General features: G+C 47.7%; 1 protein-coding gene across 4 annotated transcripts in view; it reads right to left on the reverse strand.

The window, feature by feature from the left end:
* Positions 1–27,001, reverse strand: part of NOD2 (nucleotide binding oligomerization domain containing 2) — a 275,792-nt gene extending 248,791 nt beyond the window's left edge. For 2 of the 4 annotated variants that reach the window (XM_063945323.1, XM_063945319.1), the window contains exon 1: positions 26,874–27,001. The gene's annotated coding sequence lies outside the window, so the exon portion shown is untranslated. Of the gene's footprint in view, positions 1–19,293; positions 19,365–25,997; positions 26,456–26,873 lie in introns of those variants that run through there. The other 2 variants (XM_063945321.1, XM_063945322.1) reach the window with 2 other exon arrangements.
* Positions 27,002–27,246: the final 245 nt, after the last annotated feature.

A 27,246-nucleotide genomic window follows, 5' to 3' on the forward strand; every position in this document is an offset into this window, starting at 1 on the left:
CGATTGACCCGCACTTATCAGGAGCCAGGTGAGACCCTGACTCACTATATCTATAGAGTAGACTGTTTGCTTTATAAAATCATAGACAAAGGAGGACTTGATCAGGATGCAGTTGATGCCAGTAGGATGAAGCAAGTGCTTTAAGGAGCGTTGACCACCAATCCTGTGGCGCAGAGGATCCGATGTACACGGGCTACTGGACCGCCTCCTACTCTGACAGAACTAGTCAAGGAAGTCAAGCTGGAGGAGGTACAGATTGAAACGTGAGAAAGAAACACAAAAAAGGTAAAAGTTGTAATACCAGCCGTCACGACTCCTCCAATGGATGAACGATTATTACAGTTAATTAAGGAACAAAACAAAAAAATCGATCAGCTGATTGCGCTACAAACTCAGGTTGATCCCAGTCCCTATTGGGCATTAGGAGCTGGGCGAGGGCTAAGCCAGGGAAGGGGGAGTCGGAGTCCAATCATATGTTATAGTTGTGGGCAGCCAGGACACCGATCGTTTGAGTGTCCCGGTAATGGCGCAAGAAGAGGGGAACATGGTGATTCCAGGTGAAGATGAACCATGCCTTTGAGAAACCCCAACGGGAGCTCTGTGACCCCCGCACAGGCTCCCCAATTATAAACATCAGAGCAATGGGGAGTGCCCAGTGGAACGCCAACATTCCGGACAGTTTAATGGGTCAGGCGCCACTGGTCAAAGCAATGATAAACGGCTATGATTGTAACGTGCTTATGGACAGCAAATCACAAGTCTCTATTATTTTCGAATCCTGGTATCGGGAGCATCTGTCAGACATTCCCATCCACCCGCTTAGTGGCCTAACTGTATGGGGACTAAGTGAACAGAAGTACCCTTACTTAGGCTATATCACTACACAGATTACGTTTGAGCCTGGATTAATTACCCCAAATGATACTGTTCCGCTGATAGCCCTGGTTTGTCCTGATTCTCCCGGGGACAATGGACAACTCCCGGCAATTGTAGGCACTAATACCCATATGTATAAAAATCTTATACGCTGGTGTGAGAAACAGGAGAAGGATAATAGGCGGCAGGTGGTTGGCCAACCTGGAGATGGGGAGTACGGGTGTCACCGGATAGAAAGTCACCCGACGAACAGTAACGGAAGCTTGGCCCCTGGGGTTGATGGATGTAAGACCTTCGATATAGCTTCATGTTTTCAAGGGAGTGACATCCCAAGCGAGAACAAAAGACTACTAATAGAGCAACTTCAGTTGAGGGCAGCTGCTTTTTCCCACAGTGATTGGGACCTAGGGACTGCAACTGTAGTTGACCACCATATAAAATTGAATGATGACACCCCCTTCTGGGAACGTTCTCGGTGGATAGCACCGGCGGACTTTGACGATGTAAGGGCACATCTGCGCAGCTTACTAGAGAACCAAGTAATAGCTGCTTCAGAGAGCCCCTATGCGTCCCCTACTGTGGTAGCACGTAAGAAAAGAGGGGAGATCCGATTATGTATAGACTACCGCACGTTAAATAGCAGGACGGTACCTGATCAATACACTGTACCAAAGGTGGATGAAGCATTAGATTGCTTACAAGGGAGTAAATGGTGCTCGGTACTGGACTTGCGTTGCGGATACTACCAAATACAGATGAGCGCAGCCAGCCGTGCTAAGACCGCATTCATTTGTCCTATAGGTTTTTTTGAATTCCTAAAGATGCCTCAAGGTATTAAAGGAGCTCCCGCCACGTTCCAGAGGACAATGGAAAAAACGGGACATGTGATTCCGTGAAGTACTGGTGTACCTCGATGACATCATTGTCTTTGGAAAAGATCTGGAAGAGCACAATGAACGCCTGTTAAAGGTGCTAGATCGACTTCAGGCACGAGGATTAAAGCTGTCCATTGAAAAATGTAAATTCTGTCGGGCATCCGTTAAATATTTAGGGCATATTGTGAGTAGACATGGGATAGCTACTGATCCCGACAAGGTGGTAACCATGAAGAACTGGCCCAGACCGGATAACCTCAGGGATTTGAGATCTTCCCTGGGGTTCTGTGGCTACTATCGGAAGTTCGTGCCCCATTACTCCAAAGTGGCGCAACCCTTAACTGAACTGACCCGCGGGTATCCTCCAGTCAATAAACGCTGTAGGATTCCCAATGACGATGGGAAGAAACCTTCTTATTATAAACGGCGGGAGTGCTTTGGGGCCAGATGGACCAAACAGTGCGAGGATGCATTCAACAAATTGAAATACAGCCTGACAACGTCACCAGTGTTGGCGTATACTAAACCCGACCTCCCATACGAAGTACATGTCGATGCCTCTTTCAACGGACTGGGGGGGGGGGGAGTATTGTATCAGTTACAAGAACAGCAATTGCGACCCATCTCCTATGTCAGTCGGGGACTGTCTCGAAGTGAGAAAAACTACCCGGTCCATAAATTGGAGTTTTTGGCTCTCAAATGGGCTGTGAGCGAGAAGTTCCATGACTATTTGTATGGAGTCCCGTTCACCGTACAGACTGATAATAACCCCCTTACCTACATCCAGACTTCGGCTAAGTTAGACGCCACTGGTCATAGGTGGTTTGCTGCCCTTACCAATTATGAGTTTGTCATCAAATACCGTCCAGAAAGTAACAATCAGGATGCGGATGCACTGTCCCGAATGCCGCATGGTGATATCAGCACCATCTCAGACCAAAACGAATGGGTCGAAGTGCCCGCCGCAGCTGTGAAAGGGTTATGCCAACAGATAAGCAGCAGTAGGTATATGGATTCTGCAGCCATAGAGGCATTAGGTGTTTCTGATTCTGCCATTCCCTCCGCCTACTGTAGATTGAGTCACACTGAGTTGGAGGGGTTGGATATAATCACCAGAGAATAATAGGCCCAGGCACAACGGGAGGATCCGGACATTGCCTATATATTGAGAAGGATAGACGATCCGACCGTCACGGTAAATCGATCCCAAATGTCCAGGGATTCCCAAGTACTATGGCAGCAAAGACGAAAATTAAGCTATAAGAATGGAATACTGTACCGGAGAGTTAGGAGACGAACTGGACTATGTAAATTACAAATAATCTTGCCACGTAGATATAAACAAATGGTGCTAGAGGCGTTGCATGATAAGCATGGTCACCTAGGTTATGACAAGACACAAGGATTAATAGCGGACCGGTTTTTCTGCCCTTTTATGAACCGTGATATCGACCACTACTGTAAAACGTGTGGAAATTGTATCCTCAGGAAGACACTACCGGTAAAGTCTATTCCTCTAGTAAACATCCAGAGCTCTGGACCATTAGAGTTGATATGTATTGACTTCTTGAAACTAGAAGGTCCTGGGGGACAAGACACCCATATACTGGTGGAAATGGACCATTTCACCCGGTACGCCCAAGCTTATATAACGGTCAATCAGACTGCATCAACTGTTGCCAATACGCTGTGGGACAAGTTCTTCGTTCACTATGGGCCACCTGCGAGAATACATTCGGATCAGGGAAGGGAATTCAAAAGTCGGCTAATTAAAGAACTGTGTCAATGGTGTGGCATACCAAAGTCTAGGACCCCCCCGTACCATCCACAAGGTGATCCTCAGCCAGAGCGCTTCAGTCGGACATTGTTGAATATGCTGGGCACCTTGAACTCTAAACGAAAATATCACTGGCGTCGCCACGTATCTCTTTTAGTGCATGCGTACAACTGCACCAGAAACGAGGCTTCGGGATTCACGCCCTATTACCTTATGTTTGGTCGAGAAGCCCGGCTACCAATTGATGTATGTCTGGGTACCCAGATCAATGCTAACAAGGCCTCCTCTCACACTCAGTATATTAAGCAACTTCGATAGCAGTTGAGAGAGGCCTATCAACTAGCCCAAGCATTGGCTCACAGTTTGGAAAGAAGAACAACAATGCTCGATGTGATCCGATGATAAAAGAGCAGCGTCTAAAGGCAGGAGACCGAGTGTTATTGTGATCCTTGGGATTAGTGAAAAAAAAGAAATTGAATAACCGATGGAGGTCGGAACCATATATTGTACTCAAGCAGCTCCTTAATATCCCTGCATATCAACTAAGGCGGGCTGACGGGCAGGGTCCCATAGTAACCTACCATAGGCAGCATTTGGTCCCGATTGCTCAAGACATCTGCTGGGAGAATGTGGAGAACTATGAACCTATGGACGGTCAAGAATGCAAGTTTAGGGTTTATCCTCCGATTTATACTATAAACAGGGATGAGGAAGAGGAAAATGATGCAGAGTGGAACCAATAATCCCCTGGTTATTATTATAAGGATGTGGACAATTGGAGAGACAATCAAGTCATGAAACCGGATACTCATGAACGGCTGGAACCTAAGATATCCGGCCCCTCGAAATATTGGGAAGTAGATGAAGGGAGGGCAGATGAGGAAGACTGGAGGCAGGAGGAGGAAGTTGAAGATATAGATAAGGCTGAGGAGGAGGAAGGGGTTATGTTGGAGCGAGCAATGATGTCTCCTCGACCTCAAAGGATTCATAAGCCCCCCAAGATACTCTCCTATGAACGGTTGGGAATACCGACAGAAATCCCATTAGTATTGCATCCAAATATAGTAGTGTCATGGCCATATTTCGGGTATACTCTGTAACCTAGTTAAAAAAGGGAATGAAAAACTGCGCTATTCTCATACACAACCCCCTACTAGCTGGTTGCTGCTTGTGACACTGTGTGGGAATACTACCAGATCCCACTTGTAACGTGATAGATGAAGTAGATAAGTGCCTTAGCGCACACCTAGCGTGAATTTAAGAATTCAACCTTGTGTTTACAAAGAATATCCACAGTGAGACAGAATAAAAATATATCAATTTATTTATATTTGGTAAAAAATGTATATTTATGAGAGATAAATAAAATTCAAAATAAATGATGATATACAGTAAGATTCTAAAACCTTCTAAATCAGAAAGGGTAAATGTTTCTGTATATTGCTTATACTACTATAAGCTCTTATACCCCCTAGTACCGGTACACATGACTGACAAACAACATGCAGACAAACATATATATGTGTTAATTGTGGGCACACTATTTATTAGCGTATTACCCCACTGGTAAGTGTATTACTAACAGTCTCTATCCAAACAGGACAAGGATATGCTATTGTCCTTAATTGATGGTCAATTGGGTATTCTTAGTACAGGTTATTAGTAGACAGTCTTTGTATGCCACTAAGAGTCAGGGTTAATAGGGTTATTGCGGTTTGAAGTATTTATTAGAATGACTGCTAATTAAATGTCCTTCCTCAGCAGTACTTTCCTATATAGCCACAATTGCTGATTCAGGGTATTTCCCCGCCTACCTTAGGGTCGCTGCTTCTGCAGCGAAAATGCGCATTGGTGATGCAGTGGATTGTATTAACTGCTGCTTGGTTTTCTGCTGGGGGACCCGTTGGTGGTGTGGTGGAATGAGCTGTAGTCTGCCGGCAGACTTCCGTTCCTCCGTGTCTTCGTCCGTGCGGTCACAGGAGACGGATCGATTATTCCGCAATCAACGCGTTTCGCCTGTCCAAGGCTTCCTCAAGATGGCTGCATAATCGATCTACAGTATTCCACTCTTCTTATCCTCCGCGGCCTGGGTCCCCCAGCAGAAAACCAAGCAGCAGTTAATACAATCCACTGCATCACCAATGGGCATTTTCACTGCAGAAGCAGCGACCCTAAGGTAGGCGGGGAAATACCCTGAATCAGCAATTGTGGCTATATAGGAAAGTACTGCTGAGGAAGGACATTTAATCAGCAGTCATTCTAATAAATACTGGACTTCAAACCGCAATAACCCTATTAACCCTGACTCTTAGTGGCATACAAAGACTGCCTACTAATAACCTGTACTAAGAATACCCAATTGACCATCAATTAAGGACAATAGCATATCCTTGTCCTGTTTGGATAGAGACTGTTAGTAATACACTTACCAGTGGGGTAATACGCTAATAAATACTGTGCCCACAATTAACACATATATATGTTTGTCTGCATGTTGTTTGTCAGTCATGTGTACCGGTACTAGGGGGTATAAGAGCTTATAGTAGTATAAGCAATATACAGAAACATTTACCCTTTCTGATTTAGAAGGTTTTAGAATCTTACTGTATATCATCATTTATTTTTAATTTTATTTATCTCTCATAAATATACATTTTTTACCAAATAGAAATAAATTGATATATTTTTATTCTGTCTCACTGTGGATATTCTTTGTAAACACAAGGTTGAATTCATAAATTCACGCTAGGTGTGCGCTAAGGCACTTATCTACTTCATACTCTGTAACCTAGTTAAGATGTGTATCGAGATACAAGTAATTGAAGGTGATATACATTATAGTTATAAGTGTAATCCCTAGGGGGAGAGTGTAGCCCTGTGGGCTGTATATAATAGATCAAATTATATATATATTATGTATATTATATAATGGCATTTATGTAGTTCGAAATTGTTGGTATTGGTGACATATTTACAAGTACATAGGTGGTTCGGCAGCAAAAAATGGAGCCAGTTCCCTTTATTGTTAATGATGGGGACATGGTGAATGATGGAACTTGGCCAGCCATAGACATGTATGGTGGGTTAATTACATTGGTGGGCAGTGTGCAGGGAGAAGGCTCTAGAAGTTAGCCTTGAGAGCAGGAGAAAGAGACTGCGAGCACAAGGTAATAAAAACCAGCAGCACGCGGGGGTAACGGTTGTGTACGGGGAGAGAGAGGTGAAAGAGGATCTGGCGGCTGAGGGGACAGAGAGCAGACTGACCTGACCGGAGATCGGGGGAGATAGTGAAGGAAGGCGGACCCCTGGCTGACCCCTGACGGACCCCCTTTGCTGACTGAAGTACCAGCGGAAACCGCGCTGCAGAGATCCGGGCAGCGGCGGTATAGAGACAGAGGGACGAGCGGGAGGCGGCCAGAGATTGATGGGCGGCTCCTAGACAGTGACGCAGGTGGATCGGAGGTGGGCCTGAGAGCAGCTCACGACAGCCCCTTACAGCTGTGACTAAAGCCTGAAAAGTAATGATATTAACAGACTTAGCCAGTGAAGTACTAACTAAAGGAGTTTTGTCCTCCTTTCAGTATTCGACAAACAGCGATATACTAAGATCAGGATTACTGCCGTTTGTCAGTGTGGGACCTATGGCCCTCATTCCGAGTTGATCGCTAGCTGCCATTGTTCGCTACGTAGTGATCATTTAAAAAAATGACAAAACTGCGCATGCGTATACACCGCAATGCGCGTGCTCGTCGTACGGATACAAAGAGCATCGTTGCTGTGCAATGCTTCTAGCAACGAATCCATTCGCACAGCCGATCGCAAGGAGATTGACAGGAAGAGGGCATATATGGGTGTCAACTGACCGTTTTCTGGGGGTGGTAGGGAAAACGCAGGCATGACCAGGCATTTGCAGGGCGGGTATCTGACGTCAATTTCCGGGACCTCTGACGCAAGAATCATCGCACAGGATAAGTAACTACAGGGCTGGTCTTGTTTTGCACAAAATGTTTTTGTACCGCTCGGCTGCACATGCGATCGCACACTTGCAAAGCGAAAATACACTCCCCCGTGGACGGCGACTATGCGTTTGCACGGCTGCTAAAAGTATCTAGCGAGCGATCAACTCGGAATGAGGGCCTATGGGGGGTCATTCCGAGTTGATCGTAGGCTACGATCATGAACTCAGACATGCGGGGGAACGCCCAGCACAGGGCTAGTCCGCCCTGCATGTCAGTGCCGCCCCCTTCCCCACAGAGGTGCAAAGGCATCGCACAGCGGCGATGCTTTTGCACTTCAAGAGTAGCTCCCAGCCAGCGCAGCTTTAGCGTGCTGGCCGGGAGCTACTCATCACTCCCCGGCCCGCAGTGGCTGCGTGTGATGTCATGCAGCTGCTGCGGGCCACTCCCCGCATCGTCCGGCCATGCCTGCGTTGGCCGGACCGCGCCCACGAAACGGCGGCCAAATGCCGCCGTTTCGCACCCTCCCACCCATCGACCGCCTCTGCCTGTCAATCAAGCAGAGGTGATCGTAGCACAGCGACGGGCGGACATGCGCCGGCTCACTGCGGCACCGGCGCATGCGCAGTTCTGACCCGATCGCTACACTGCGAAACACTGCAGTGTGCGATCGGGTCAGAATGACCCCCTATGTACTAAGCCTTGGAGAGAAATAAAGTACCAACCAACCAGCTCCTAACGGCCAATTTTTAAACACAGGGGTCTATTCATGAAGCTGTGAAACGAGTGGAGAAGTGAGCCAGTGGAGAAGTTGCCCATGGCAACCAATCAGTGTTGAGATAACATTTCTAAAGTGCATTCTATAAAATTATATGTAGCAGCTGATTGGTTGCCATGGGCAACTTCTCCACAGGTTCACTTATCTACACTTTTCACTGCTTCATGAATAGACCCAAAAGTCTGTAATATGGCAGTTAGGAGCTGATTGGCTGGTACTTTGGGATCTATTCATTTAAAAAAAGAAAAGAAAAATGAATTGATACTTATCACTATACATCTCATCTGTTCGATGCAATGTATAAATGTTATAAGTAGCAATTCATGTATACTCACCCTTCCGGCAAAGCAATGCGGTGTCCCAGACTCCAGCGACGCTCTCTTCTCCAGCGGTCCCCCCCTGCGGTGCTTGGAGTCAGCTGGCGGATCCTTCTGCACATGCGCCGCCGTCTGACCTCACAGAAGGCCGTAGAGGCTGCTGGGAGGTCAGGGGGCGGAGCCAGAACCAGGTGAAGACTGAGAGCAGGGAAGGCAGTTATCGCACCATGGAACACAATGGAGAAGCAGAAAGCATGGTATGGTCATGCGATTCAGCCGTGGAGCAGGGGGCTGCTGGAGAAGTCTGGGACTTTCCCACGGTAACCTGCTCCATGAATAGCATGAAGCAGAGAAAAGCCCTGTTTTCCGCAAAACAGGGCTTTTCTCTGCTTTATGAATAGACAAAGGCTTAGTACTGTACACACAGTATGCCCTGTATCCTGACAGTCTTGCACCATCAATAGATGGTGAGAACAATACAGTCCCCATTGCCAGTCCAGCTTCAGCAAAGTCCTCCAGGCAGGCCATCATGTATGTGCATGATTCAGCTGCCCATGGTAGCATACTACCAGAGACTGTCTGTGGATTTCCACCACTATACTGGCAGCTTAGATATTACCACTGCTAACTAAACAGGTAAATAGGCTCTTGTGTCCCTTTTCCCCCCGGATTTGATGGCCCTGGCCCCATATGATATATGGATATAAAACATTTTACCATTCACGTGGTCTAAACCTCCCCATAAGAGTCTTACATATATTGGACAAAACTCTTTAATGAGACTGTTTATCAGAGACAAATCTCTAGTGGTGGATATTTGTATACTAGACACAAGGTTTCAGAGGGACTTTTTATAGTTGGAAACCAAAAGCAAACATGCATACTGTATGGGGAAATAACAAAACCTTTGCTCCTTGTGTTTCTCCTCCGTCAGTGAGTGATCACAGTAAATAGCCTCAAATACCAATAAAATCATAAACCACTTCTACTGTAGATTATAAATGCATATAAAGAGACAGACAAGCTTCTGCAGGTCACTGATGTGTACCTTTGAGAACCTGTTATAGCACAACTTCATTCCAGGAGGGTTATATATCACACTCTGTACCCTACCCAGCTTGTTCCCTTTCCCATGCAACGCCCTGCCCAGCCCCACCACCATGCACCACAACCATGACGCAGGCTGGCTTATTTGATTGCCTGACATTTTAAACAGGACATCATGGGGGGGTAAAGAGGCCACCACTGCTGTTGCAGCCGCTGCAACTGCCGCCTCAGCCGTGAACTGGCGTGTGTGCAGTCTGCATTTACACAGAGGAGTTGTGAAAAACCGTGAGGACCAGGAAGATTTGCAGGGCAGGAGGAGGCTCATTTAAAAAATGGGAGCCTCCTGCTGAATGCGGGAGGGAAGGCAAGCCTGCCCTAAGCATTTGTTGTCTTTTTCTAAAAGAGAGTTTAAAAGTACTTTGCTGGTGTCTGGGGCATATGAAGAAATCAATGTGAGGGTGAACTGGGAAGTTTGCCTACGATCATAATAGATCTCCCATCCAGGTCATATGTGTAACATGTATTGCAGAGCAGTGCTGCAAGTATCAGAATCAGCTTTATTGATCAGGTATACTTACATATACTAGGAATTTGAGCACTCTTCAGGAGCTGGGAAAATCCCTTCAAATTCAGGAGTCTCCCAGAATTTTTTTGGGGCATTGACAAGCATGGTTGGGGGTTCATCAATTCTGGGAGGAGTCGTGAGAGTGGGGTAGGTGAAGTATGGGCTACCGGGATGAAGATCTTTACTTATCTGCTATGGCAGGGTAGCAACATAGATAATGCAATTATCAATTTTCTACCCCATCTGTGTCACCCCTAACTGTCTGCCCATCCCCTTTAGAATGTAAGCTCTCACGAGCAGGGCCCTTCCCTTACTTAAACAATCTTCGACTGCACCAAATCCTGCGGTTTTCTGCCACCGTGATACTTTTGTCAGTCGTCTGCTGCTGCAGCTATGTTTATTTACCCTGTACTTGTCCTATATTGTCATCAGCTGTAAGTCACTATTTTCCTGTTTTGATTATTTGTTTATGTACTCTGTAATTGGGCGCTGCAGAACCCTTGTGGCGCCATATAAATAAAGGATAATAATAATAATAATAATAATGATAATCAATTTTAAATATTGTTAAGGAATTCTGTGGGATCTAAGGGGCTAATTCAGACTTGATCGTAGCCGCTACGATCAGCCACCTTGAAACGCCCAGCACAGGGCTTGTCCGCCCCGCATTTCTGGCCCTCCCCCCGCCGCATGGGAGCAATATCATCGCACGGTAGCGATGCTATCGCACACAGCGAGTAAGTCCTTACCTGCGCAGCATTGCTGCATTAGTAGGCGACTTTTGCCACATTGCGGGTCGCAGCGGCTGCGCGTGACGTCATGTGGACACCGTGGTCCGCCCCCACGTGGTCCGGGCATGCCTGCTTTGCCCCGACCGCGCCTTCAAAACGGTGGCCAAATGCCGCCGGCCCACCCCCTCCTGCCCAGCGAATGCCTCTGCCTGTCAATCTGATCGCATCTCTGGCATGCACATTCGCACTGCGGCACATGCGCAGTTCAGACTTGAACGCCCGCTGTGTGAAAACGCACAGCAGCAATCAGGTCTGAATTAGCCCCTAAGTAGACATTAAATAATTAACTTTATGTACCCAAGTTATCGGAGAGATGGATATACAGTAGGTCTGTTGCTTTTGCATTTGTGTACTATCCTAGGCAGGTATATGCCAGCAAAGGCCCAAGGGGGTAATTACCCAGGTCTGGGGGCCTGTTGAGGGCCCAGGCCACCCATGGAGGAAGAGGAATACCATCCTTATCGGTAGAGATGAGCGCCTGAAATTTTTCGGGTTTTGTGTTTTGGTTTTGGGTTCGGTTCCGCGGCCGTGTTTTGGGTTCGAACGCGTTTTGGCAAAACCTCACCGAATTATTTTTGTCGGATTCGGGTGTGTTTTGGATTCGGGTGTTTTTTTCAAAAAACCCTAAAAAACAGCTTAAATCATAGAATTTGGGGGTAATTTTGATCCCAAAGTATTATTAACCTCAAAAAACATAATTTACACTCATTTTCAGCCTATTCTGAACACATCACACCTCACAATATTATTTTTAGTCCTAAAATTTGCACCGAGGTCGCTGTGTGAGTAAGATAAGCGACCCTAGTGGCCGACACAAACACCGGGCCCATCTAGGAGTGGCACTGCAGTGTCACGCAGGATGTCCCTTCCAAAAAACCCTCCCCAAACAGCACATGACGCAAAGAAAAAAAGAGGCGCAATGAGGTAGCTGTGTGAGTAAGATTAGCGACCCTAGTGGCCGACACAAACACCGGGCCCATCTAGGAGTGGCACTGCAGTGTCACGCAGGATGGCCCTTCCAAAAAACCCTCCCCAAACAGCACATGACGCAAAGAAAAAAAGAGGCGCAATGAGGTAGCTGTGTGAGTAAGATTAGCGACCCTAGTGGCCGACACAAACACCGGGCCCATCTAGGAGTGGCACTGCAGTGTCACGCAGGATGGCCCTTCCAAAAAACCCTCCCCAAACAGCACATGACGCAAAGAAAAAAAGAGGCGCAATGAGGTAGCTGACTGTGTGAGTAAGATTAGCGACCCTAGTGGCCGACACAAACACCGGGCACATCTAGGAGTGGCACTGCAGTGTCACGCAGGATGTCCCTTCCAAAAAACCCTCCCCAAACAGCACATGACGCAAAGAAAAAAAGAGGCGCAATGAGGTAGCTGTGTGAGTAAGATTAGCGACCCTAGTGGCCGACACAAACACCGGGCCCATCTAGGAGTGGCACTGCAGTGTCACGCAGGATGTCCCTTCCAAAAAACCCTCCCCAATCAGCACATGATGCAAAGAAAAAGAAAAGAAAAAAGAGGTGCAAGATGGAATTATCCTTGGGCCCTCCCACCCACCCTTATGTTGTATAAACAAAACAGGACATGCACACTTTAACCAACCCATCATTTCAGTGACAGGGTCTGCCACACGACTGTGACTGATATGACGGGTTGGTTTGGACCCCCCCCAAAAAAGAAGCAATTAATCTCTCCTTGCACAAACTGGCTCTACAGAGGCAAGATGTCCACCTCATCTTCACCCTCCGATATATCACCGTGTACATCCCCCTCCTCACAGATTATCAATTCGTCCCCACTGGAATCCACCATCTCAGCTCCCTGTGTACTTTGTGGAGGCAATTGCTGCTGGTCAATGTCTCCGCGGAGGAATTGATTATAATTCATTTTAATGAACATCATCTTCTCCACATTTTCTGGATGTAACCTCGTACGCCGATTGCTGACAAGGTGAGCGGCGGCACTAAACACTCTTTCGGAGTACACACTTGTGGGAGGGCAACTTAGGCAGAATAAAGCCAGTTTGTGCAAGGGCCTCCAAATTGCCTCTTTTTCCTGCCAGTATAAGTACGGACTGTGTGACGTGCCTACTTGGATGCGGTCACTCATATAATCCTCCACCATTCTATCAATGTTGAGAGAATCATATGCAGTGACAGTAGACGACATGTCCGTAATCGTTGTCAGGTCCTTCAGTCCGGACCAGATGTCAGCATCAGCAGTCGCTCCAGACTGCCCTGCATCACCGCCAGCGGGTGGGCTCGGAATTCTGAGCCTTTTCCTCGCACCCCCAGTTGCGGGAGAATGTGAAGGAGGAGATGTTGACAGGTCGCGTTCCGCTTGACTTGACAATTTTGTCACCAGCAGGTCTTTCAACCCCAGCAGACCTGTGTCTGCCGGAAAGAGAGATCCAAGGTAGGCTTTAAATCTAGGATCGAGCACGGTGGCCAAAATGTAGTGCTCTGATTTCAACAGATTGACCACCCGTGAATCCTTGTTAAGCGAATTAAGGGCTGCATCCACAAGTCCCACATGCCTAGCGGAATCGCTCCGTGTTAGCTCCTTCTTCAATGCCTCCAGCTTCTTCTGCAAAAGCCTGATGAGGGGAATGACCTGACTCAGGCTGGCAGTGTCTGAACTGACTTCACGTGTGGCAAGTTCAAAGGGCATCAGAACCTTGCACAACGTTGAAATCATTCTCCACTGCACTTGAGACAGGTGCATTCCATCTCCTATATCGTGCTCAATTGTATAGGCTTGAATGGCCTTTTGCTGCTCCTCCAACCTCTGAAGCATATAGAGGGTTGAATTCCACCTCGTTACCACTTCTTGCTTCAGATGATGGCAGGGCAGGTTCAGTAGTTTTTGGTGGTGCTCCAGTCTTCTGTACGTGGTGCCTGTACGCCGAAAGTGTCCCGCAATTTTTCTGGCCACCGACAGCATCTCTTGCACGCCCCTGTCGTTTTTTAAAAAATTCTGCACCACCAAATTCAAGGTATGTGCAAAACATGGGACGTGCTGGAATTTGCCCATATTTAATGCACACACAATATTGCTGGCGTTGTCCGATGCCACAAATCCACAGGAGAGTCCAATTGGGGTAAGCCATTCCGCGATGATCTTCCTCAGTTGCCGTAAGAGGTTTTCAGCTGTGTGCGTATTCTGGAAAGCGGTGATACAAAGCGTAGCCTGCCTAGGAAAGAGTTGGCGTTTGCGAGATGCTGCTACTGGTGCCGCCGCTGCTGTTCTTGCGGCGGGAGTCCATACATCTACCCAGTGGGCTGTCACAGTCATATAGTCCTGACCCTGCCCTGCTCCACTTGTCCACATGTCCGTGGTTAAGTGGACATTGGGTACAACTGCATTTTTTAGGACACTGGTGAGTCTTTTTCTGACGTCCGTGTACATTCTCGGTATCGCCTGCCTAGAGAAGTGGAACCTAGATGGTATTTGGTAACGGGGGCACACTGCCTCAATAAATTGTCTAGTTCCCTGTGAACTAACGGCGGATACCGGACGCACGTCTAACACCAACATAGTTGTCAAGGACTCAGTTATCCGCTTTGCAGTAGGATGACTGCTGTGATATTTCATCTTCCTCGCAAAGGACTGTTGAACAGTCAATTGCTTACTGGAAGTAGTACAAGTGGGCTTACGACTTCCCCTCTGGGATGACCATCGACTCCCAGCGGCAACAACAGCAGCGCCAGCAGCAGTAGGCGTTACACGCAAGGATGCATCGGAGGAATCCCAGGCAGGAAAGGACTCGTCAGACTTGCCAGTGACATGGCCTGCAGGACTATTGGCATTCCTGGGGAAGGAGGAAATTGACACTGAGGGAGTTGGTGGGGTGGTTTGCGTGAGCTTGGTTACAAGAGGAAGGGATTTACTGGTCAGTGGACTGCTTCCGCTGTCACCCAAAGTTTTTGAACTTGTCACTGACTTATTATGAATGCGCTGCAGGTGACGTATAAGGGAGGATGTTCCGAGGTGGTTAACGTCCTTACCCCTACTTATTACAGCTTGACAAAGGGAACACACGGCTTGACACCTGTTGTCCGCATTTCTGGTGAAATACCTCCACACCGAAGAGCTGATTTTTTTGGTATTTTCACCTGGCATGTCAACGGCCATATTCCTCCCACGGACAACAGGTGTCTCCCCGGGTGCCTGACTTAAACAAACCACCTCACCATCAGAATCCTCCTGGTCAATTTCCTCCCCAGCGCCAGCAACACCCATATCCTCCTCATCCTGGTGTACTTCAACACTGACATCTTCAATCTGACTATCAGGAACTGGACTGCGGGTGCTCCTTCCAGCACTTGCAGGGGGCATGCAAATAGTGGAAGGCGCATGCTCTTCACGTCCAGTGTTGGGAAGGTCAGGCATCGCAAACGACACAATTGGACTCTCCTTGTGGATTTGGGATTTCAAAGAACGCACAGTTCTTTGCGGTGCTTTTGCCAGCTTGAGTCTTTTCAGTTTTCTAGCGAGAGGCTGAGTGCTTCCATCCTCATGTGAAGCTGAACCACTAGCCATGAACATAGGCCAGGGCCTCAGCCGTTCCTTGCCACTCCGTGTGGTAAATGGCATATTGGCAAGTTTACGCTTCTCCTCCGACAATTTTATTTTAGGTTTTGGAGTCCTTTTTTTTCTGATATTTGGTGTTTTGGATTTGACATGCTCTGTACTATGACATTGGGCATCGGCCTTGGCAGACGACGTTGCTGGCATTTCATCGTCTCGGCCATGACTAGTGGCAGCAGCTTCAGCACGAGGTGGAAGTGGATCTTGATCTTTCCCTAATTTTGGAACCTCAACTTTTTTGTTCTCCATATTTTATAGGCAGAACTAAAAGGCACCTCAGGTAAACAATGGAGATGGATGGATTGGATAGTTTACTAGTATACAATTATGGACGGACTGCCACGGTTAGGTGGTATAAAAAAACCACGGTTAGGTGGTATATATTATAATAATAATACAATTATGGATGGACGGACTGCCTGCCGACTGCCGACACAGAGGTAGCCACAGCCGTGAACTACCGCACTGTACACTGGTTGATAAAGAGATAGTAGTATACTCGTAACAACTAGTATGACACTATGACGACGGTATAAAGAATGGAAAAAAAACCACGGTTAGGTGGTATATATTATAATAATAATACAATTATGGATGGACGGACTGCCTGCCGACTGCCGACACAGAGGTAGCCACAGCCGTGAACTACCGCACTGTACACTGGTTGATAAAGAGATAGTAGTATACTCGTAACAACTAGTATGACACTATGACGACGGTATAAAGAATGGAAAAAAAACCACGGTTAGGTGGTATATATTATAATAATAATACAATTATGGATGGACGGACTGCCTGCCGACTGCCGACACAGAGGTAGCCACAGCCGTGAACTACCGCACTGTACACTGGTTGATAAAGAGATAGTAGTATACTCGTAACAACTAGTATGACACTATGACGACGGTATAAAGAATGGAAAAAAAACCACGGTTAGGTGGTATATATTATAATAATAATACAATTATGGATGGACGGACTGCCTGCCGACTGCCGACACAGAGGTAGCCACAGCCGTGAACTACCGCACTGTACACTGGTTGATAAAGAGATAGTAGTATACTCGTAACAACTAGTATGACACTATGACGACGGTATAAAGAATGAAAAAAAAACCACGGTTAGGTGGTATATATTATAATAATAATACAATTATGGATGGACGGACTGCCTGCCGACTGCCGACACAGAGGTAGCCACAGCCGTGAACTACCGCACTGTACACTGGTTGATAAAGAGATAGTAGTATACTCGTAACAACTAGTATGACACTATGACGACGGTATAAAGAATGGAAAAAAAACCACGGTTAGGTGGTATATATTATAATAATAATACAATTATGGATGGACGGACTGCCTGCCGACTGCCGACACAGAGGTAGCCACAGCCGTGAACTACCGCACTGTACACTGGTTGATAAAGAGATAGTAGTATACTCGTAACAACTAGTATGACACTATGACGACGGTATAAAGAATGGAAAAAAAACCACGGTTAGGTGGTATATATTATAATAATAATACAATTATGGATGGATGGACGGACTGCCTGCCGACTGCCGACACAGAGGTAGCCACAGCCGTGAACTACCGCACTGTACACTGGTTGATAAAGAGATAGTAGTATACTCGTAACAACTAGTATGACACTATGACGACGGTATAAAGAATGGAAAAAAAACCACGGTTAGGTGGTATATATTATAATAATAATACAATTATGGATGGACGGACTGCCTGCCGACTGCCGACACAGAGGTAGCCACAGCCGTGAACTACCGCACTGTACACTGGTTGATAAAGAGATAGTAGTATACTCGTAACAACTAGTATGACACTATGACGACGGTATAAAGAATGGAAAAAAAACCACGGTTAGGTGGTATATATTATAATAATAATACAATTATGGATGGACGGACTGCCTGCCGACTGCCGACACAGAGGTAGCCACAGCCGTGAACTACCGCACTGTACACTGGTTGATAAAGAGATAGTAGTATACTCGTAACAACTAGTATGACACTATGACGGTATAAAGAAAGAAAAAAAAATACCACGGTTAGGTGGTATATATTGTAATACAATTATGGATGGACGGACTGCCTGCCGAGTTCCGACTGCCGACACAGAGGTAGCCACAGCCGTGAACTACCGCACTGTACTGTGTCTGCTGCTAATATAGACTGGTTGATAAAGAGATAGTATACAATACATACAACAATGAATATACTACTATACTGGTGGTCAGGCACTGGTCACCACTAGTCACACTGGCAGTGGCACTCCTGCAGCAAAAGTGTGCACTGTTTAATTTTAAATTAATATAATATTATGTACTCCTGGGGGCTCCTGCTATAACAACCTGCAGTGCTCCCCAGTCTCCCCCACAATTATTATAAGCTTTGCCTTTTATACATTGATGTGCAGCACACTGGGCTGAGCTGAGTGCACACAGACTGAGTCACACTGTGTGACTGGCTGCTGCTGTGTATCGTTTTTTTTCAGGCAGAGAACGGATATAGCAGAGAACGGATATATATTAAAATAAATAAAAGTTAACTAACAACAACTGCACTGGTCACTGTGGTAAACTCTGTCTGACTCTGCACAATCTCTCTCTCTCTTCTAATCTAATTTCTAATGGAGAGGACGCCAGCCACGTCCTCTCCCTATCAATCTCAATGCACGTGTGAAAATGGCGGCGACGCGCGGCTCCTTATATAGAATCCGAGTCTCGCGAGAATCCGACAGCGTCATGATGACATTCGGGCGCGCTCGGGTTAACCGAGCAAGGCGGGAGGATCCGAGTCTGCTCGGACCCGTGAAAAAAACATGAAGTTCGTGCGGGTTCGGTTTCAGAGAAACCGAACCCGCTCATCTCTACTTATCGGCACACATAGTACTTTATTGTACATGTTGTAGTGAGTGACTTTGGCCATTCCCCCATCAAATACCCAGGTCTGCAGTATGCCTCAGCATCCCAGCACAGGCCAAGTACAGTAAGACCACGTTAGGAGGTGAATTTCATACTTTCATACTGTCCTTTTTTTAAACACTCTCAAATGACATTTAGGAGCTGATTGGCTAGTGTAGCACTTTACATTCGTTATGAGTGATAACAAAAATATTACTCGTTGTTAAATCTGTCCCTTATTACTAACTCTTTGAAGCCACACCTCAACACTATCTCTATACTATAAGGGATTGGTTTAGTTATGTACACATTATAGATGCCCTGCTGGGCTGTCTAACACAGTCTGATACGTATCATACGCAGAACAATCTCTGGAACTCAGAAGAGTGGAACTGCTGGGTTACCTCCCTTATTTAAATAAAAGGAAACAATCACCACTTCCTTGTTTTTGCACAGAGACAGGTTTGCAGATTGCATACTGTACATTGTGAGAGAGCTGTCCTGTGCCGGAGGGAAAATAGCATCACCCCTGAGCTCTGGTGATGTCATATGGATATTTATCTGACATAAGCCCAGAAAAAGGTTAGTATTCTATGTACATCAGACAGACTCAGATAGATTTTGCTTTTTAACAGATAGACTACTTTCCTTCCTCTTTCTATGTCTCTGATTCATAATGTCGCAGTGCGAGTTCTTGAGCTAAACTATTTTGCATAGTGCAAGTTCTTAAGGTAGCACTGTTATTTATGTGTGCTGTTAACGGTTTTCAAAGTAAAATAAGATTTTAAACCTACCGGTAAAACTTTTTCTCGTAGTCCGTAGAGGATGCTGGGGACTCCGTAAGGACCATGGGGATAGACGGGCTCCGCAGGAGACATGGGCACTTTAAGAAAGACTTTAGATCTGGGTGTGCACTGGCTCCTCACTCTATGCCCCTCCTCCAGACCTCAGTTAGAGAAACTGTGCCCAGAGGAGACGGACAGTACGAGGAAAGGATTTTGTTAATCTAGGGCAAGATTCATACCAGCCACACCAATCACACCGTATAACTTGTGATAACTACCCAGTTAACAGTATGAAAAAACAACATAGCATCAGTTCAGGATCGATGCAACTATAACATAACCCTTATTGAAGCAATAACTATATACAAGTATTGCAGAAGTTGTCCGCACTTGGGACGGGCGCCCAGCATCCTCTACGGACTACGAGAAAAATATTTACCGGTAGGTTTAAAATCTTATTTTCTCTAACGTCCTAGAGGATGCTGGGGACTCCGTAAGGACCATGGGGATTATACCAAAGCTCCCAAACGGGCGGGAGAGTGCGGATGACTCTGCAGCACCGATTGAGCAAACATGAGGTCCTCCTCAGCCAGGGTATCAAACTTATAGAATTTTGCAAAGGTGTTTGAACCCGACCAAGTAGCAGCTCGACACAGCTGTAGTGCCGAGACCCCTCGGGCAGCCGCCCAAGAAGAGCCCACTTTCCTAGTGGAATGGGCCTTGACCGATTTCGGTAATGGCAATCCAGCCGTAGAATGCGCTTGCTGAATCGTGTAACAAATCCAGCGAGCAATAGTCTGCCTTGAAGCAGGGGCACCAATCTTGTTGGCTGCATACAGAACAAACAGTGTTTCGTTTTTCTGACTCTAGCCGTTCTGGCCACGTAAATTTTCAAAGCCCTGACTACATCAAGTAACTCGGAATCCTCCAAGTCACGCGTAGCCACAGGCACCACAATAGGTTGGTTCATATGAAAAGATGAGTCCATTTTTGGCAGGAATTGAGGACGGATCCGCAATTCCGCTCTATCCATATGGAAAACAGATAGGGGCTTTTAAGTGACAAAGCCGCTAATTCCGACACTCGCCTAGCCGAAGCCAAGGCTAATAACATGACCACCTTCCACGTGAGATATTTCAACTCCACCGTTTTAAGTGGTTCAAACCAGCGTGACTTTAGGAAACTTAACACCACGTTAAGGTCCCAAGGTGCCACCGGAGGCACAAAAGGAGGCTGCATATGCAGCACTCCCTTTACAAAAGTCTGAACTTCTGGGAGAGAAGCCAATTCTTTTTGAAAGAAAATGGATAGGGCCGAAATCTGGACCTTAATGGAGCCTAATTTTAGGCCCAAATTCACTCCAGTTTGTAGGAAGTGAAGGAAACGGCCCAGATGGAATTCTTCCGCAGGAGCATTCCTGGCCTCACACCAAGAAACATACTTTCGCCATATACGGTGATAATGTTTTGACGTTACGTCCTTCCTAGCCTTTATCAGCGTAGAGATGACCTCAACCGGAATGCCTTTCTCTGCTAGGATCCGGCGTTCAACCGCCATGCCGTCAAACGCAGCCGCGGTAAGTCTTGGAACAGACAGGACCCCTGCTACAACAGGTCCTGTCTTAGAGGAAGAGGCCACGGATCTTCTGTGAGCATTACCTGCAGATCCGGATACCAGGTCCTCCGTAGCCAATCTGGAACAATGAGGATTGTTCTCACTCCTCTTTTTCTTATTATCCTCAACACCTTGTGTATGAGAGGAAGAGGAGGAAATACATAGACCGACTGGAACACCCGCGGTGTCACTAGGGCATCTACAGCTACTGCCTGAGGGTCTCTTGACCTTGCGCAATACCTCTGTAGCTTTTTGTTGAGGCGGGACGCCATCATGTCTATCTGTGGCAGTTCCCACCAACTTGTAATCTGTGCGAAGACTTCCTGATGAAGTCCCCACTCTCCTGGATGTAGGTCATGTCTGCTGAGGAAGTCTGCTTCCCAGTTATCCACTCCCGGAATGAACACTGCTGACAGTGCGCTTACGTGATTCTCCGCCCAGCGAAGAATTCTGGTGGCTTCTGCCATCGCCACACTGCTCCTTGTGCCGCCTTGGCGGTTTACATGAGCCACTGCAGTGACGTTGTCTGACTGGATCAGAACCGGTTGGTCGGGAAGAAAGGTCTCCGCTTGACGTAGGGCATTGTATATGGCCCTTAGTTCGAGGACGTTGATGTGAAGACAAGACTCTTGACTTGACCAAAGACCTTGGAAATTTCTTCCCTGTGTGACTGCTCCCCAACCTCGGAGGCTTGCATCTGTGGTCACCAGGATCCAGTCCTGAATGCCGAATCGGCGGCCCTCGAGAAGGTGAGCACTCTGCAGCCACCACAGGAGTGATACCCTGGCCCTGGGGGACAGGGTGATCAATCGATGAATCTGTAAATGTGACCCGGACCACTTGTCCAGGAGGTCCCATTGGAAAGTCCTCGCATGGAACCTGCCTAAGGGAATGGCCTCGTATGATGCCACCATCTTTCCCAGGACTCGAGTGCAGTGATGCACTGACACCTGTTTTGGTTTCAATAGGTTCCTGACAAGAGTTATGAGTTCCTGGGCCTTTTCTATCGGGAGATAAACCCTCTTCTGGTCCGTGTCCAGAATCATGCCCAAGAAAGACAGACGAGTCGTAGGAACCAACTGCGACTTCGGGATATTGAGAATCCAGCCGTGTTGCTGTAACACTTTCAGTGAAAGTGATACGCTGTTCAGCAACTGCTCTCTTGCTCTCGCTTTTATGAGGAGATCGTCCAAGTACGGGATAACTGTGACACCTTGCTTGCGCAGGAGCACCATCATTTCCGCCATTACCTTGGTGAAAATTCTCGGGGCCGTGGAGAGACCAAACGGCAACAACTGAAATTGGTAATGACAATCCTGTACCGCAAATCTGAGGTACGCCTGATGAGGTGGATAATGGGGACATGAAGGTATGCATCCTTTATATCCAGAAACACCATAAAATCCCCCTTCCAGACTTGTGATGACCGCTCTTAGCGATTCCATCTTGAACTTGAACCTTTTCAAGTATAGGTTCAGGGATTTTAAATTTAAAATGGGTCCGACCGAACCGTTCGGTTTCGGGACTACAACCATGGTCGAGTAATATCCCCTTCCCTGTTGAAGGAGGGGAACCTTGACCACCACCTGTTGAAGATACAATTTTTGTATTGAATTTAACACTATCTCCCTTTCTTGGGGAGAAGCTGGTAGGGCCGATTTGAAAAATCGTCGAGGAGGCACCTCTTCGAATTCCAGCTTGTGACCCTGAGAAACAATTTCTATTGCCCAGGGATCCACCTGGGAGTGAACCCAGATGTGGCTGAAAATCCGAAGACGTGCCCCCCCTGGGCCGGACTCCGCCAGTGGAGCCCCAGCGTCATGCGGTGGATTTTGTAGAGGCCGGGGAGGACTTCTGTTCCTGGGAACTAGCTGTGTTGTGCAGCTTCTTTCCTCTGCCCCTACCTCTGGCAAGAAAGGACGCACCTCGCACTTTCTTGTTTCTTTGTGATCGAAAGGACTGCATTTGATAATGCGGCACTCTCTTAGGCTGTGAGGGAATATAAGGCAAACATTTTTGATTTTCCAGCTGTAGCAGTGGAGACTAGGTCCGAGAGACCTTCCCCAAACAATCCCTCACCCCTGTGAGGTAAAAACTCCATATGCCGTTTTGAGCCGGCATCACCTGTCCATTGCCGTGTCCATAGGACTTTTCTGGCAGAAATCGACATAGCGTTTATTCTAGAACCCAGTAGACTAATGTCTCTTTGAGCATCTCTCATATATAGGACAGTATCTTTTATATGCCCCAGGGTCAATAAAATAGTACCCTTATCTAGGGTATCAATCTCCTCAGATAAGGTATCCGTCCATGCCGCTACAGCACTACACACCCAGGCCGACGCAATTTCCGGTCTGAGTAGTGTACCAGAATGTGTGTAAATGGACTTCATAGTACTTTTACTGCATGCTATCTGCAGGATCCCTGATGATAGCTGTTAAGTCAGCTCTACCTTTTGGGTAAACGTGTCAATCCACCCTAGGGGAAGATTCCCATCGTATCCTGGCCCTAGTAGGGAAAGGATTCTCCCTGAGAATTCTTTGTGGGAATCTGCAGTTTCTTGTCTGGAGATTCCCGCTCTTTTTCTTCATGAGAGGAAGGAAATTTACCTCAGCTTTCTTCCCCTTAAACATGTGTACCCTCGTGTCAGGGACAGATGAGTCATCAGTGATATGCAAGACATCTTTTATTACAATAATCATATATTGAATACTTTGCTGCCAGTTTTGGCTATACTTTGCATTATCGTAGTCGACACTGGAGTCAGACTCCGTGTCGATATCAGTGTATATTATTTTGGCTAGTGAGCGCTGTGAGACTCTGAAAGTCTCTGCGACATAGGGACAGACATGGGTAGATTCCCTGTCTTTTCTCTAATCTTTTGTGCAATAAATTTACCTTAGCACTTAATTTCACATATCCATTCAGGTGTCGGCGTTGTCGACGGAGACACCACACACACACACATTTGCTCCATCTCCTCCTTAAGAGAGCCTTTTACCTCAGACATGTCGACACACACGTACCGACACACCACACACTCAGGGAATGCTCTTTCTGAAGACAGTTCCCCCACAAGGCCCTTTGGAGAGACAGAGAGAGAGTATGCCAGCACACACCCCAGCGCTATATGACCCAGGAAAAAACACAGCAATTTAATGTTTACCCAGTAGCGCTGTTATTATTATCTGCGCCGAATTATGTGCCCCTCCCTCTTCTTTAAAACCCTCTCATCTACCGTGGTATAAACAGGGGAGAGTCCAGGGAGCTTCCTCTCAGCGGTGCTGTGGAGAAAAACATGGCGCTGGTGAGTGCTGAGGGAGAAGCCCCGCCCCTTCGGCGGCGGGCTTCAGTCCCGCTAAAAGTGTAAAATTGGCGGGGGCTCATGCATATATACAGTGTCCAGCTGTATATATGCTCTCTTTTGCCAAATAAGAGGTTTATATTGCTGCCCACAGCGCCCCCCCCCCCCCCTGCGCCCTGCACCCTTACAGTGACCGGAGTATGTGAGGTGTATGGGAGCAATGGCGCACAGCTGCAGTGCTGTACGTTACCTCAGTGAAGATCTTGAAGTCTTCTGCCGCCTCTGAAGTCTTCTTTACTTCTCATACTCACCCGGCTTCTATCTTCCGGCCCTGCGAGGGGGACGGCGGCGCGGCTCTGGGACGGACGGCTAGGGTGAGATCCTGCGTACCAATCCCTCTGGAGCTAATGGTGTCCAGTAGCCTAAGAAGCAGGACCTTGCACTCAAAGAGTAGGGCTGCTTCTCTCCCCTCAGTCCCTCGATGCAGGGAGTCTGTTGCCAGCAGAGCTCCCTGAAAATAAAAAAACCTAACAAAATACTTTCTGTCAGAAAGCTCAGGAGAGCTCCCTGAAATGCACCCTATCTCCTCTGGGCACAGTAGTAAACTGAGGTCTGGAGGAGGGGCATAGAGGGAGGAGCCAGTGCACACCCAAATCTAAAGTCTTTCTTAAAGTGCCCATGTCTCCTGCGGAGCCCGTCTATCCCCATGGTCCTTACGGAGTCCCCAGCATCCTCTAGGACGTTAGAGAAATCTTATTTATGTGTTTGTGAGGTTTGTTACTATTTTCATTTTTTTATTGCCAAATACAGTAATGTTATTTTGTATATGACTATTTTTTTATGCAAGAGAACTACTGCCTGTACTGTCAGGGGCCATCTTGCCTGTTATTAATATATTCTATTTATAAAGAGACACAAGAGTTCTATAGCACCATGCAAGGGGAACAAAACTGCTGAGTTATATAAGCACAGAGTAACGCAGACAAGTACTGTATATCACAGAGATGCAGAATGCCAATATGCAATCAGCAGCAGTATGCAGAGAAGACATGGAGGTGAGGGCTCATTCTAGCTTACAGTCTGTCAGTGGCGTGCGGTGAGGTCAGTGGCTGGTGAGGCACTGCAGCCATAATGTCTGTTGGGTTCCGCCGATGACTCCTACCGCCGCGCCAATAGCCACTACTGCTGCTGCCCCATTTTGGGAGGGTACTGTGTCTAGGGGACCAGTGGGCAGGGTGGGGAATGTGGGGAGGAGGTGGTAGGGTGGGTAGTGTACTGTATGTACCCGCTGGCCTGGGGGTGTACTGTATGTTCAAGAGGCCGGGGGGGGGGGGGGGCGGATTGCGGGTATGTTCCAGAGGCAGGAGTGTTAGTTTGGATGGGTACTGTACTGTGAGACATGGAACACAAGCTCCATACACTCCGCTACTGTTGGGGGCAGGGTGGGAGGAATAGTGGGAAGCAGGATGGGAGCAGTAGAAGTGCAGAGCAGGTGGTGGGATGGGAGTAGTCATGGTGGAGAGCAGGGAGCAGGCTGAGAGTAGTAGTGGTGGAGAACAGGGGGCAGGCTGGGATTAGTAGTAGTGAGGAGCAGTGGAGGGGAGCAGGGGGCAGGCTGGAAGTAGTAGTGGTAAGTAGTGGACAGGATGGGAGTAAGAGTAGTGCAGAGTAGGAGGGCAGGCAGGGAGTAATAGAAGGGGGGCAGGATGGGAGTAGTGGTGGGAAGATGTGGGCAGGATGAGAGTGGAAGGGACTCGGCGAGCATAAGTTAGAATAAGCTGAACAAGGATCTCACCTCCTCTTTAGCTCCCGGGTCCCAGCCACCGGTGCTCCTTTTATACTGACAGCAGGGTCACACAGGACGGGTGGACACTCGGACATCCGGAATGGAAGTGATGGGTCCCTCTTCTCCGGTACCTCACACCTGTCTCTTTCCTGTGTGATCCAGCGGAGCTTGGACATGGGGCTGGACGCGGCCTGCAATCGGGATGGGGGGGGGGGGGGGGGGGGAGTGGCGCCGAACCTCTGCTCCAGCTTTACATGATCAGCTCGTCAATGCTTCCATGTTTGTGTGCTCGCAGCAGAGCCCGCCTCAACACTGGTGCCAGCCAACGTTTGCAGTACAGGCTGCACTGGCTGCAGCCTACAGACATTCTTGAGCACGGCTGGTGCTGTCTGGGTGACAGTTGGTGGCGGTCGGCACTGGGATGGGGGCATGACCTCCATTGCAGCCCAGTTCTCCCTGCATATGATGCAGCTTTAGAAGGGGTAATGCCGCTGCTGTATATTCCAACGGGGAATGGTGGTAGAGGGGAGTGGGGGGGTTGGTATGTTTTCAACATGACCTGTGTATTTTGAAAATGTGTCAGGTGGTAATACATACACCTGTGCACCAGCAATGGGATTTGTCAAGGAGCCTTAACAAATCCCCTTGCTGGTGCATAGGTGTATGTATCACCATTTTCAAAATACACAGGTCATGCTGGAAACATACAACCCCCTCCCCCCCCGTCATTCCCCTGCTAAAGCTGCATCATTTGTAGGGAGGGTAGGGCTGCAATGGAGGTCATAGTGCCCCCTATCCCAGTGCTGACCGCTGTCTCCATTGCAGCCCTAATCCCTGATGTGGTGCTGCTGTATACACTAGCAGGAGTTGCGGTGAGAGACTTACGCTTGTGGCAGCCAGCCCGGGTAGCGGGGCCGTTTGCTGTCGGGCAGCCCCGTCTTGTCACACCGCCAGGCCGATCCGCCCCCTGCCTGCAAGTGGCGAGCACAGCATATTGCTGCTTGGCTACATCAGAGCTGCCCACTGCCCAATCAGAGCTGTTTCAGGGAGAGGGGGCGTGCCTTTACATGGCTGAAAGCACGCCCCTGTCACAGAGGCGCTTGTATAAGTTCCGCTTACGTTACTTTTTTTAATGGGCTTTTACTGCCCGATACTCGGCCCCGCCCCCCGCTTCCAGCTCTGTTACATTGATATCGGGAGGCACCTGGAGCAGTGCCTACGAAACACAAATTTAAACTTTTATTTTTTTTTATGCTGA

This window comes from Pseudophryne corroboree, chromosome 11, assembly GCF_028390025.1.
Source record: "Pseudophryne corroboree isolate aPseCor3 chromosome 11, aPseCor3.hap2, whole genome shotgun sequence".
NCBI classification, from domain to species: Eukaryota; Metazoa; Chordata; class Amphibia; order Anura; family Myobatrachidae; genus Pseudophryne; species Pseudophryne corroboree.